The sequence below is a fragment of the Callospermophilus lateralis genome, unplaced genomic scaffold (genome assembly GCF_048772815.1).
Source record: "Callospermophilus lateralis isolate mCalLat2 unplaced genomic scaffold, mCalLat2.hap1 Scaffold_199, whole genome shotgun sequence".
Classification (NCBI taxonomy): domain Eukaryota; kingdom Metazoa; phylum Chordata; class Mammalia; order Rodentia; family Sciuridae; genus Callospermophilus; species Callospermophilus lateralis.
Genome location: NW_027512988.1, coordinates 1,161,742 through 1,175,155, shown reverse-complemented (window position 1 = coordinate 1,175,155; position 13,414 = coordinate 1,161,742). Strand labels below are relative to the sequence as shown.

Sequence of the window (13,414 nt, the reverse complement as noted above, 5' to 3'; positions counted from 1 at the left end):
GCAAGGAATAAGGCCCTCATAAAACACCAAAACTTGTCCTCCATCTTAAACTTCCTAGTCTCCTGAACCATGAGATTAAAAATGTCATTTATAAATTACCCTGTGATATTTGGTACAGCAGCTTGATTTGACTAAGACACCCTCCTCTTCCTTTACTGTCTTCTCTTTCCTCACTCCTTGCTGCAGATGCAAGACTCACGACATGTCCTTCCTTCTTACCATCCACATACACACCTTATCAGACCCCAGGGGCCATAGGGCACCCTGGCTTCCACAAAGCTCCCCTCCGTCTTCCCCCACCCACACTTGAGTCCCCACAGTGCCCTTCAGCACCACAGGAGCCCTGGAAGTCTGCCTTCAGAGTCTGCTGTCTGGGACTCAGTAATGTGGTGTTCTCACAGCGACTCTGGGCCACTCGGCCTGTGAAGAAATAGTAAACAAGTGTGGATTTTCCAGCCTGCTCTGCAGAATTCTGTGCAGTTTTAAGGAATCAGGCCCCTCTGCTGTTGCCACTGTTGCACCTTTTGGCTAAGAAATCGTGTGCCCCAACGACTCAGCGCTGGCATTGAGAGTAGCACAAGCTTCATGTTTAGGTGGGACGGAGGAGGTAGGGACAACTTCCTTTTCCTTCCAAAAGGGACGCTTGGCCACCAGCCCACAGGAGGGATACTGCTCAGAAACCACTTCTTGGAACTAGGGGTGGGGATGGGGGTAGAAGGAAGAAAGAGAAAGGGGGTTGAGGAGCAAGGAGGAAGAGAGGGAGGGAACGTGGGCAGAGCAGGGAAGCCAACCTGAGCAAACCGCAGCTGGAGTGTTCCCAAGGCCAAAATGCTGAGAAAGCCCAAGCCCGATTTGCATCATGGTTGGTGTTCCTGGGTCCCCAGGCTCTCTCCCGGCACTGTCTGTCTCTGTCTCACATTTGTGGGCCAGATGGGCTTGCTGCAGGGACAACCCCAGTGCCTGGATTATAGGCCTCCCTTTCGGCCTCCCCTGCATCTTGAGTTTTGCTCCGACTATGAGTCCTTTGGCTGCTGTGACCAGCGCAAGGACAACCGCATCGCTGCTAGGTACTGGGACATCATGAACTATTTCGATCTGAAGGGCCATGAGCTGTGCGGAGGTTTAAAGACATCCTTTGCCAGGTAGGCCTGAGTGTAAACCCGAGGGGAAATGATGGAGCCAGCTTGGCAATGTGCCTTCCAACCCCAGCGGTAAAGGATGCTGGGCTGCTGGTGAGTCCTAGTGGAAGGGTACTTTGGACACTCAGCCTTTTAGAGCTTACCTGCCTGCTAGGTGCCTTGCCAGATAGCAATGTGCTCTGTACACTGAGGCACAGGTGTGCTGAGTTTGGCTTGCACAGGTTCCTCAGAGCTCTCCCTCTGGGGCTCTTCCCCAGGAGCCAAAAGAATAAGAGAGGTATTTTTCATGGAGCTCTCAGAACCGCTGCTGTCCATGTCCTCTCTGCAATGATCAGAGAGCTGGGCACAGCACACCTGTGACACTTCCAGAGTATGTGAGAGAGGGAAGCATTGGCATCTGCTGGGGTCCAGCCCTTGCTTAGCTGGGTACTTTGTGCCAAGGGGGTCTCTGGTGTGATGGTAACAGTGGCAGAGATTATGGGGCTCTCTGTGGGGTATTGGCTTCCCAACACTCCAGAACTGGACTGAGAGAGCTTCAAGCTGCTGACAAGCAATGACTCAGAGTTTTTGCTTCTCCAGGCTCATCAGTAGCCAAAATCCACATTTCTGGGATGCATCGCCAGAGTTGAGTTCAGTCTGGAAACCTGATGTGTACAGGCTGCAAACAGACTTTATGGGAAGAGGGTGTTTAGGAGTGCAGGGAGAGAGCTGAAAGAAGTGGCCATGAGGAAGGTGTACTCTAACAATGTGACAAAAGTCCAGGCCGGCCTTTTATCTGAGACCCTGCTGGGCATTCATGTCCCTTGATGCTGCCACTATTCAGAAGTGCACTGGCCACCCCAACTCCCTGCATGCTGCAAAGAGAGATTATCTGAGCCCCTCAGAGTCCAGGCAGAAATTACCACTGAGCCTGGTGCAGAAGTCAGCCACTTGGGTGGCACTACCCCAGGGCTGTACTCTTTCACCTAAAGCACCACCTCTTGTTGTTTCCTCTAGAATTAACTCTGGGATAGCCATGTGGTGTCAGAAGTTGGGGTTTTCTTTTTTGGACCAAGGATTGAACCCACGGGCTCTTAACCACTAAGCCACATCCCCAGCCCTTTTTATTTTTTTTTATTTTGAGACACAGGCTTGCTAAATTCAGGGCCTCAATAAATAGCTGAAGCTGTCTTTGAACTTGCAATCCTCTTGCCTCAGCCTCCCCAGATGCTGGGATTGCAGGCGTGTGCATTGGCACCCTGCAGAATCCTGGCTTTTTTGAGCAGTACTCAGGTTGTTTATTTCTGAGAGCTCCCCTGGTGAAAATGTCTCTTCCTTCCAACTTCTCTCTTTGGTGATGTTTTAAAAAGTCACATGCAACATCTCTTTTGTTTCAGAGATTTGAGGAATAAGAGTAATTTCAGCCAAACAACTCGACTCATGTCTGTTAAAATTTCTGTCTTCCCCCAGACATGTAGTGTGTTCTTGGCAATGATTTTGTAGGTATTATGAATTCCACCTTTACCAGAATCATTTGTCCAAGGTTAAACAGTCCTGGGGCACGAATCTGGATGTTCAGACACCAGATCTTGTGACCCTGTGATCACATAACATTAAAGTATAGTAGCAACAGCACTGGTCAATTAATTGCTTTTCTGAACTCCTGGAAACGTGAGCTTCATTAGAGAATTTGTGCACTCGCTGCTGGTGCCCGGTGCCGAAAGCAGGGCGTGGCATGCAGGAGAGACTCAATAGTTAAGGCGTGCAGTAGACATGCTGCCTGGGCATGAGTTTTCTTACCCATGAACTGGAAAAATGTTTGTTTAGATATAAGCAACTCTGCAAACTCTATAAACAGCTGCGTAAGAGTGTGCCATGCTGGTGGTGAAATTTCCATCGTCCTTTCTGCCCTTTAGTATTTTGTTTTTATTTTTGTGTCCCTTCTCCCTTTATTCCACCTCCCAGAGTTGGATGGAGTCAGTGAGGTGACACTCAGGAGCAGGTCATTTTGCTTGTTGTTACTCTGATAATTATTCTCAGCTGACCCAGACAGTCCCAGGAGAGACACTGTGTGTGAAACTCTGGGTTCTTTTTCTTTGCCAAATAAGCAAGAATTTGTTCTGCAATCTACAGTCCAGAGGAAAAAAGAGAAGACAGGGACACAACCATGCATAAAAAGTGCTGCTGCTCCCTTTGTGAAGTGTTGAGAGAGTGCAGGCAACTGAGTCAGCCCACAGGTGGGCTTGGGAGAGAGATTAGTAATCAGTGGGGTTTGGCTAATGGACTCTCCTTTACTCTGCCTCTCCAAACTCCACAGGTAATCTGTCTTTCTTACTTTCCAACTGTCTTTCTTACTATCAACTGACTCTCTTTCATCACCATTGGGAGCTGATTGTCCACAAAATTGTATTTTCACCTTAAAATTTCTGTAAATCTAGGGAAGACCAAGTAGCAGATACTTTTTTGGACACACTATTCATATGTATTTGTGTAAAGAGTAGTCATATTGCCCAATCGTCACAATTCAAATATGTATAGTTCCCAGCGCAGTGCTTTGAACACATCAGACACAAATAGTTTTACAAATACCTGAAGAAATTACTAGACACCCAGTCTCTGGGAGTGGTACACCTAATGTCCATTTTGATCATTTACCTTTTAACTGTAAAATATTTCAAACATGGAGAACCAGAGAATGAAATAATGTCTCATGTCTCCAACACCCAGATTTAATTAATGTGAAACTTTTGCCAAATTGCTTAAAAACTGATAAAGAAAGAAAATCTTGCAGATACAGCATTTATACGAAAGGAAAATTGAGAACTTTGATACCATTTTCTCTTTAAAATGTTCATCTAGTAATATCAAGTGTCAAGAACTAAGATGAAATGCTAAAAATAGTGAGTACAGCGTGTGTCCCCCTCCCCTATCTTTTTTTTTTTTTTGTACCAGGAATCAAAAACAGGGGTGCTGCATCACTGAGCCACATCCCCAGCCTGTTTTTATATTTTATTTGGAAATGGGGTCTCACTGAGTTGCTGAGGGATTTGGTAAGTTGCTGAGGCTGGTTTTGAACTTGTCATTCTCCTGCCTCAGCCTCCTGAGCCACTAGGGATTACAGACAGGCACCAACACACCTGGCTCCCCTTTTCTTTCTGCCTTCTAGGAGCATTAATGGATAAAAAATGTTGGTCCAAGAAGTGATTAATTAGTAGTTGGTAATAAAAACTCCAGAATCTGGAATCCAGCCAGGATAGTGGTGCACACCTGTAATTCCAGTAAGAAGCTGAGGCAGGAGGATTTCAAGTTTGAGGAAGCCTGGGCAACTTAGTGAGACTTCCTCTCAAATAAAAAAAGAAAGAAAGAAAGAAAGGCTTATAGCTGAGTGTAGTGCACCCCTGGATTCAATCCCCAGTACCACAAAACAAAACAAAATAAATCCCCTTCAGAGTCCTTTTTTTTTTTTTTTTTTTGGTACCAGGCATTAAACCCAGGGGCAGTTAACCACTGAGCCACATCTCCAGCCCTTTTATTTTTTATTTTGAGACAGTGTCTCATTAAGTTGCTTAGGGTCTCACTAAATTGCTGAGGCTGGTTTTGAACTGGCAATCATCCTGCCTCAGCCTCCTGAGTCACTGAGATGACAGGTGTGCACCACTACTGCTGACAGAATCCTATTTTTTTCTTCCCCTTGGCCATTTCTCTGCTTGCTCAAATTGAGACTGACCTTCAGCTGTCTTCCAGGAGTGCTCGCCCTATGCAGCCACCTCTACGATGCCGAGAACCCTCACACACCCCTCCGGAACCTTCCTGGGCTCTGCTTTGACTACTTCTCGGCATTCCATTCTGTCACTCTGCCATCTCCCTCCTAACCAATGACCGAGGTCTCCGAGAGTCCCACAAAAAGGACGGTGCCCACTTCTGCCACCTCCTCAATTTTCCGGACAAGGATTACTGCTTCCCCAACGTCCTGAGGAATGACCATCTCAATCGCAACCTGGGGGTGGTGGCCGAGGACCATCAGGGCTGCCTGCAGCTCTGCCTGGTCGAGGTGGCCAATGGGCTCAGGAACCCGGTCTCCATGGTGCACGCCGGGGATGGCACCCATCGCTTCTTTGTGGCCGAGCAGGTGGGAGTGGTGTGGGTGTACCTGCCTGACGGGAGTCTCCTGGAGTAACCTTTCCTGGATCTCAAGAGCATCGTACTGACCACTCCATGGATCGGGGATGAGAGGGGCTTCTTGGGATTAGCTTTTCACCCCAAATTCCATTGCAACAGAAAGTTCTATATTTATTATTCATGCCTGGGCAAGAAGAAGGTAGAAAAGATCTGGATTAGTGAGATGAAGGTCTCTCAGGCTGATCCCAATAAAGCTGACCCCAAATCGGAGAGGTGAGATGGACTCATGCAAATGCACCTCTACTGTGTTCTGAAATAATGCGGATCAGCCCTTTGAAATGACAGAGGTAGAACCTTGCTGGTTTTAGAACACTAGCTTAAAATGTTAAAGGAATCGTCAATTAATGAGGACAGCCCAAGTTAGACTCTTTAAAGCAAGGGTTTTTATGGGATGTGACAATCCGAATTAGAGCCTGACTTGGTTGTCTTTACAGAGGATAAGCAAGAACTAGCAGCCAGAGGGATTGAGAAGTGATTATAAAAAATACAGTGAGCCAGGCACAGCAGCACACGCCTGTAATCCCAGCACCTTGGGAGGCTGAGACAGGAGGATCGTGAGTTCAAAGCCAGCCTCAGCAATGGCGAGGTGCTAAGTAACTCAGTGAGACCCTGTCTATAAATAAAATACAAAATAGGGCTGGGGATGTGGCTCAGTGGTCCAGTGCCCCTGAGTTCAATCACTGCTTCAATAATTACAGCTTATAATTATTGTGTGGCCCATAGATTCCAGGCCCTTTAGCTTGAATGTGGGATCTTGCAAGAAGCTATGGCATAAGGCCATAACACTAGTGATACAAGATCAGATGATCCCAGTTCTAGCTGACTCCAGTTCATGTTCTTTTCACTCTACCACCCTGCTCATTTCTCCTCTTCTTTCTACCTTGCCTCCTTTTCCATCACAGACAGATTGAAAGATTGGAGAAAGCATGAGGAATGGATAGATCCATCCCTGCTAACTTGCTCAAACAAGGACATTGAAAGTTCATATAGAGCCAGAGACTAATAGGCAAGAGCCACAATGGGAGGGTTATTCTCCTGTGTCTCAGCTTGTGAAGTCATGGTCTTGAATAAAAATGACCCATGAAAGAGTTAGAGAAGGAAAGAGGGATCATCTCAGAACCCCAAGCTACTTGCTTTGTGATTCCTGAAGCAGGTCTTGGCTGACTTTGCAGATCTTGGTGACTTAGACCAGTCTATTTGGGGTGTCTCTAGAGGATGTAGCTTTAGCTTTGTCAAAGTATGAAGTTCCCTTTTCTTTTCCAGGGTCATCGTGGAGATAGAAGAACCAGCCTCAAATCATAATGGTGGACAAGTTCTTTTTGGCCTGGATGGCTACATGTACATATTCACTGGGGATGGAGGGCAGGCTGGGGGTCCCTTTGGCAAATTTGGAAATGCTCAGAACAAGTTAGATGGATGGTAGCAAGGTCCCTGCCCCCTTAGAGTGAACCCTTGGTATAGTGTTTTTGTTGAGATGGAGTCAAACCCAGAATGCTTTCTGCAATATATAGTCCCATTTAGGCAAATGAGAGGAACATTTGGTTTTCTGTCCTATAAATAATATACATCATATACTTTGGTAGTTAATATTATGGATGCCTAGTGTTAGTTTCAAATACTATGTAAAGAAAAATCAGTACTTTAAATATATGTTAATAGGACACTATCCATGAAATCAATCATTCAATTAACTTTAATCCAATTATGTTACCAAGCTCAGTGTTTCAGGAGTGGTAGGCCCTGGGGACACTAAAAAGTTAATGTGCCTGGTGAACTAATGTGGCCATGAGTGGTGGCACATTCCTGTAATCCTACAGGCTTAGGAGGCTGAGGCAGGAGGACTGAGAGTTCAAAGCCAGCCTTAGCAACTTAGTGAGATCTTAAGCAACTTAGTGTGAACCTGTCTCCAAATAAAGTATAAAAAAGGGGCTGGGGATGTGGCTCAGAGATTTAAGTGCCCCAGGGTTCAATCCCTGGTAAGCCCCCCCACAAAGAAACAGTGAGTTAAAGAGAACTAGTGCAAATAGGGTGCTAACTGTGTGTCAGAGATGTTCCAAATACGTAATGTGTATTTGAGAATTTTAATTTTAATAACCTTTGAGGTTAAGAAATTTTATCTATTTTGTTAATTGGTCTATCTTCAGCACACCCATAACTCTGTAAATATTGTGGAATGAGTGAATCTTATGATGTGTAGGTATTATGAGAGCCATTTTACAGACAAGAAAATAGAGGCACAGAAGTCACACAGCAAGTAAGTGGAAGAACTAGAATTATAGCTTGAATGATCTAGTGCCAGAATTCACTGATGCTCTGCTGCCTATAAAGGTCAGTTGTTCTTCTCTCCTTTGCACCCAGTCAGCACTTGGCTCCCCATTATTCCTAGTATTATAAATATTAAAATTAATAATAATAAAAGCTAACATTTATTGAATGCTATGATTCAGGAATTGCATTAAGTACTATATGCACAATAACTCATTGAACCCAATCACACTGTTAAGTAATGTCACTCTCCTCTGCTTTACAATTGAGGACACCAAAGCCCAGAGATCAAAGTCATTGACAAAGCCTCTTAAAAGTCTGTTCTAAGGCTGGGTGCAGCAGCTAATGTCTGTAATTAGGAGATTAAGGCAGGAAGATTGCAAGTTCAAAGCCAGCCTCAGCAATAGTGAGGTACTAAGCAACTCAGTGAGACCCTGTCTCTAAATAAGATACAAAATAGGGCTGGGGATGTGGCTCAGTGGTCGAGTGCCCCTGAGTTCAATCCCTGGTATCCCCCACTCCAAAAAAGTCTCTGTTCCATTTACTGACCCCTTTACTATCTGAAAAGTAATAAAACCAGCTTTAGGGCTGGGCCTGTAGCTCAGTGGCAGAGCACTTGACTCACACGGATTCGATCCTCAGCACCACATAAAAATAAACAAATAAAATAAAGGCATTCTGTTCATCTACAACTAAAAATAATAAAAAAACAGCTTTAAGAACAATTCGTAGTATTAGAACAAATTATAGAGAAAAGTTCTCATCATTAAAATAAACAATTAAAGCTGCAACTTTTTCAGGATTACGTGAACCCTTTTGCTTAATAGTTCTCCTTGAATCAAAAATAGGGAAGTCTTAACATCCTGTGTGTGTGTGTATGTGTGTGTGTGTGTGTGTGTGTATTTTTTAAAGGTACTTATCCTTATGTGATTCCCAGCCATTTCCTGTCATCACTGTCAATCAGCCCTCCTCGGTGGTCACCTCTGGTCTTGTGTCCATGCTTACCTGAGCCTGATTCTTGGCCATCTGTCTTTCAGAAGTTCCCTGCTTGGGAAAGTGTTAAGGATTGATGTGAATGGGGCAGGCTCTGACGGCAAGCGCTACCGAGTGCCCTTGGACAATCCCTTTGTTTCTGAGCCAGGGTCCCACGCCGCCATCTACACCTATGGGATCAGAAACATGTGGCGCTGTGCTGTGGACCAAGGGGACCCCATTACATGTCAGGGCCAAGGCCGGATGTTCTGTTGGGATGTGGGTCAGAACAGGTTTGAAGAAGTTGACCTCATTGTTAAAGGCGGGAAATATGGATGGAGGGCAAAGGAAGGGTTTGAGTGTTATAACAAAAATCTTTGTCACAATGCCTCTTTGGGTAAGTAAGAAGCTGTCTGGGTGCTTTCTTGAATGAGTTGAGTGGGTAGGAGGAGGAGTGGAGGAATAATCCTAATGTCCTGCAGGTCCTTAAAATCCTTACTTGTGTCCTTTGGGACTCTGCTTCCCTGAGTGGTTCTTCTGCTACTAGCAATAGACACCTTAGTGGTGCTTGTTAAGAAGTGGATTTTTGCTGTGAACTCATCAGTTATTTTCCTATTATTCTGTCTCCCTGTCCCAGTCCTAGAAAAGAAGTAACTTTGAAAGACCAGCTTTTGTTTATCTGATTTCTTGAAGCTATTCTCTTTCTGTAAAACCAAACTCTTGCTCAGACCATAGGAACATTTGTTCTATTATGAAATGGAATGTTGCCCAATTCTAGGATAAAATAATAAAGCCAGTTAAGACTCTACTTTTTTAACTAGATTTTGATGCTCTAGGTCAGACCTGATGGGTTTGCATCTTGGGTGGGTGGGAGAGTGGGATGGACTAAGAATCTGTATTTTAAATAAGTTACCCATTTGATGTTTGGGCAAATTATTTTCAGATCCACAAGCAGAGCAGAATTGGTGGCTGCATGTTTCTCTTTATTTCCCAAATGGTAACAGCCCAATGAAATGATATTCCACCTATACTCAAGGGAGAATATAATCCCTGAGCATCAATCATCAAGAAGTGTTTTAAAAACCACATCTGGATCAAAATTCCAGTGTGCTGAATCTATAACTGTTTCTTGGTCTTTTTGACTCTTTAAGTTACAAAGCAGTCTTAGAGACCCTCACAATACTTTCCATATTCTTAAACTTGACTACTATGTCAACCTTGGGGAGAAATGTATGTGTCTGAATCTTCCACGACACAGCTTTATAGATGCGGGGAGGGTTGGGCTTAGATAACAGTCAATTGGGAAGCTCACAAATATTGTGACTGGCCCTTTGAAAAAAAATAAACACAATCCATTTGTCTACCTGTCCTACTTATGACTTGCACTGAATCAGGTAACTGAATTATAAAGCCTCTTTTTGGGGCTGGTGTTGTGGCTCAGTGGTAGAGCACTTGTGTGAGGCACTGGGTTTGAGTCTCAGCACCATATATAAATAAATGAATAAAATAAAGTTCCATCAACATCTAAGAAAAAAAAGCCCCCTCTTTCCTTTTAATTTTTGGTAATGAAACTTACTGTCTTTCCTTGTTCCTGGATAGATGGCATTCTGCCAATCTATGCTTATGGCCACGCAGTGGGGAAGTCAATCACTTGGGGCTATGTCTATCTCCAAATCTCAATGGCCTCTATATCTTTGGAGACTTCATGAGTGGGTAAGAAGTGTTGTTGTTGTCTTTGCCTTTTTTATTTGAACAATTTTATTGGGTGTAACTTACATGACTGCTACCATATCCAGCTACTGTAATGTTTTTGTCTGCTAATATTAATGCCTGTGTCAGTTGTGTGTCAATTTTAATTGATCTTTCTTTATTATGGGTTATATTTTCCTCCTCCTTAACTTTCATGGTAATTTTTTATTTAATATCAGAAAGTATTAATATAAGTTTGTAGGTGCTGCATATTTTTGTGTTCCTATAAATATTTTTGAGTTTTGTTCTGGGTCACAGTCAAGTTCCTCAACAATAGTTTGATCCTTTCTTGCTGTTAATATTTGACCAAAGTGGTGCTTTTTCTAGAGGTCTCAATTCCTTACTATTAAGGCAAACCTTCCTGAGGCTTTGCCAATGTCCTGTGAATGATGCACGCACCATTCCTGACCCGAACTAGTATCAGGCACTTTCCCTTCCAATTCTGTCCCTTGCCCCAGGTAGTCCCCTCTCATGCCTGCTGTTGAGCCCACTGATGAGTATTTGAAGATCTCTGAAGGTCATTCTTTATGTAATTTTCTTCTCTCCATTTTCTGACCTGCAAACTTTTACTGCTTTGATCTTCCTGAACTCTTAGATCTATCTTTTCAACTCAGGGAGTCTACTGGGCTCTGCCTATGTATTCCCTCTCTGTGCTGGGAATTTTCTCAAGGAAGAATCTAGAACAATCTCAAGGCTCATCTCATCTGTTTTCAATCTCTCAGGGAAGACACACCTATGCTGCCTGATAGTCAATGTCTTTTTTTTTAGCATTTTTTTTAGTTGTAGATGGACACAATTCCTTTATTTTATTTTAATGTGGTGCTGAGGATCGAACCCAGTACATCACCTGTGCTAGGCAAGTGCTCTACTACTGAGCCCCAACCCCAGCCCCAGCCCCAGCCCTTGTCAATGTCTTTTAAACCACTCTTATTCTATTTTGTACAGGTTTTGACTCATTAAGGTGTGATGGTAAATCTAGTCCCCATTACTTCATCTTATTTAGGAAAGATGTAGTTATTTTGATGCTTCAATTCTTAGTTGTAGAGATGGTATAGTTACTAATTGGTTAGGTTCTTCATCATTACTTATTAGATCGTTGCAACTTCATTTATCTTTATAGACCTCCCAAACACATTACCCTTTCACAAATCACTTTTTTATATGCAGTGATTTTTTTTTTTGATAATGAGTATTGAACCAAGTGAGCTGAACCACTGAACCACATCCCTAGCCTTTTTTATATGTTATTTAGAAAAAAGAGTCTCACTGAGTTGCTTAAGGCTAGCTTTGAACTCTCAATTCTCCTGCTTCCGATTCCTGATCTGCTGGGGGATTACAGGGATGTGCCACCACACCTGGATGATATGCAGTGATTCTTTTTTAAAAATATATTTTTAGTTGTTGATAGACACTTATTTTATTTATTCATATGTGGTGCTGAGAATCTAACCCAATGCCTCACACATGCCAGGCAAGTGTGTTACCGCTGAGCCCCAGCCCCAGCCCTGCAGTGATTCTTAATTAAGTATATGCCTCAGAATCACCTGGTGTTTGGCATCTTGGTCTTTATAAAACTGTTCAGGAAATTCACTGAGCACCCTGGGCTTACCCAGCTTCCTTTTCTTCTTCAGACAGATGCTAGAGATATATGGAGCATCTACTTGCTACTGTATAGAAATAATAATAATAATAATAATAATAATAATAATAATAATAATAATAATAATAATAATATAATAAAACAGCTAGTTGAGTTTTTCTTTTTTTATTCGTGCATTATGATTATGAATAATAGTAAATTCATTGTGACATATTCATGCATGCAGATAACTTAATAATAACAGCTGGCAGTTTTTGAATCCTTTTTATGTGTCACAACAATGTTGAGATCTTTACATAGCTTATTTTACTTAATATTTTCAGTTTTCTACATGGTAAACTGTATTATAATTACCCCCCTTTTATATATATTTTTGGGTATTGGGGAATGAACTTAGGGGCACTTTACTGCTGATCTACATCCCCAGCCCTTTTTAAAAAGTTTTTTTTTGTTGTTGATAGATCTTTGTTTTATTCATTTATTTATATGTGGTGCTGACAATCAAACCTAGTGCTTCACACCCCCAGCCCCAGCCCTTTTTATTTTTATTTTTTTATTTTGAGACAAGTTCTCAACTAAATTGCCTAGAGCTTCACTAAGTTGCAGAGTCTGGTCTAAAACTTGCAATCCATCTGCCTCCGCCTCCCCATTCACTGGGATTACAGATGTGCACTACTGTGCCTGGTTCACTTTATGATTTTTTTTCATTATATAGTTTAGGAAACTGAGGTTTAGAGATGTTGGACAACTAGCCAAAGGTCATAGAACCAATAAAAAATGAGGTTTTTTTACATGGACACAATATTTTTATTTTGTTTATTTATTTTTATGTGGTGCTGAACATCGAACCCAGTGCCCCACATGTGCAAGGCAAGTGTTCCGCCACTGAGCCACAACCCCAGCCGAAGATGAGTCTTTTGTAGTGATGCAGTCTTCTCAGGGCATTAAACTTTTAATAGAAAATGTGCTTCCCCATGGAGGATCAGTGGGTCTGAAGTATCACTGAAGCAGCTTTTTGGTTCTTCTTTGAGGGAGGCTTGTTATTGATCTCTTTGTGGGAGACTTAGCCTTGGCACTCAATGATTGCTGATTCTAGGTGGAAAAACATTCTGCAGAGTGGAAATATAAATTCCTAAAATACAAGGTTTTATTTTTCATCTAGTTGACTTATGGCTTTGCAGGAAGATAGAAAAACCCAGAAATGGAAGAAGAGAGACATTTGCCTGGGGAGCACCTCATCCTGTGCTTTCCCAGGGTAGATCAGCACCTATAGCAAGTTCATTATCTCCTTTGCTGAAGATTAAGCAGATAATCCATGTGCAGAGTGGTTTGATGTCTGCTTACTTTACTTAGATGATCACAAGCATCAACTGAACATTTATTATTGTTGTCATTATTTATACAGTAAATACTGATTCTACTATTATTATCATTTAATCATCTCTTTTAACATACTGGATACTCTTCAAAACACTTTATGTTTTTCACCTCAACTAGTAACCACAACACCTCTGTGACATAATTATTAGGT

At 42.7% G+C, this 13,414-nt stretch overlaps 1 pseudogene; it reads left to right on the top strand.

Moving 5' to 3' along the window:
- The first annotated feature begins 828 nt into the window (after positions 1 to 828).
- Positions 829 to 13,187, top strand: LOC143390203 (HHIP-like protein 2; annotated as a pseudogene).
- The last annotated feature ends 227 nt before the right edge of the window (positions 13,188 to 13,414 follow it).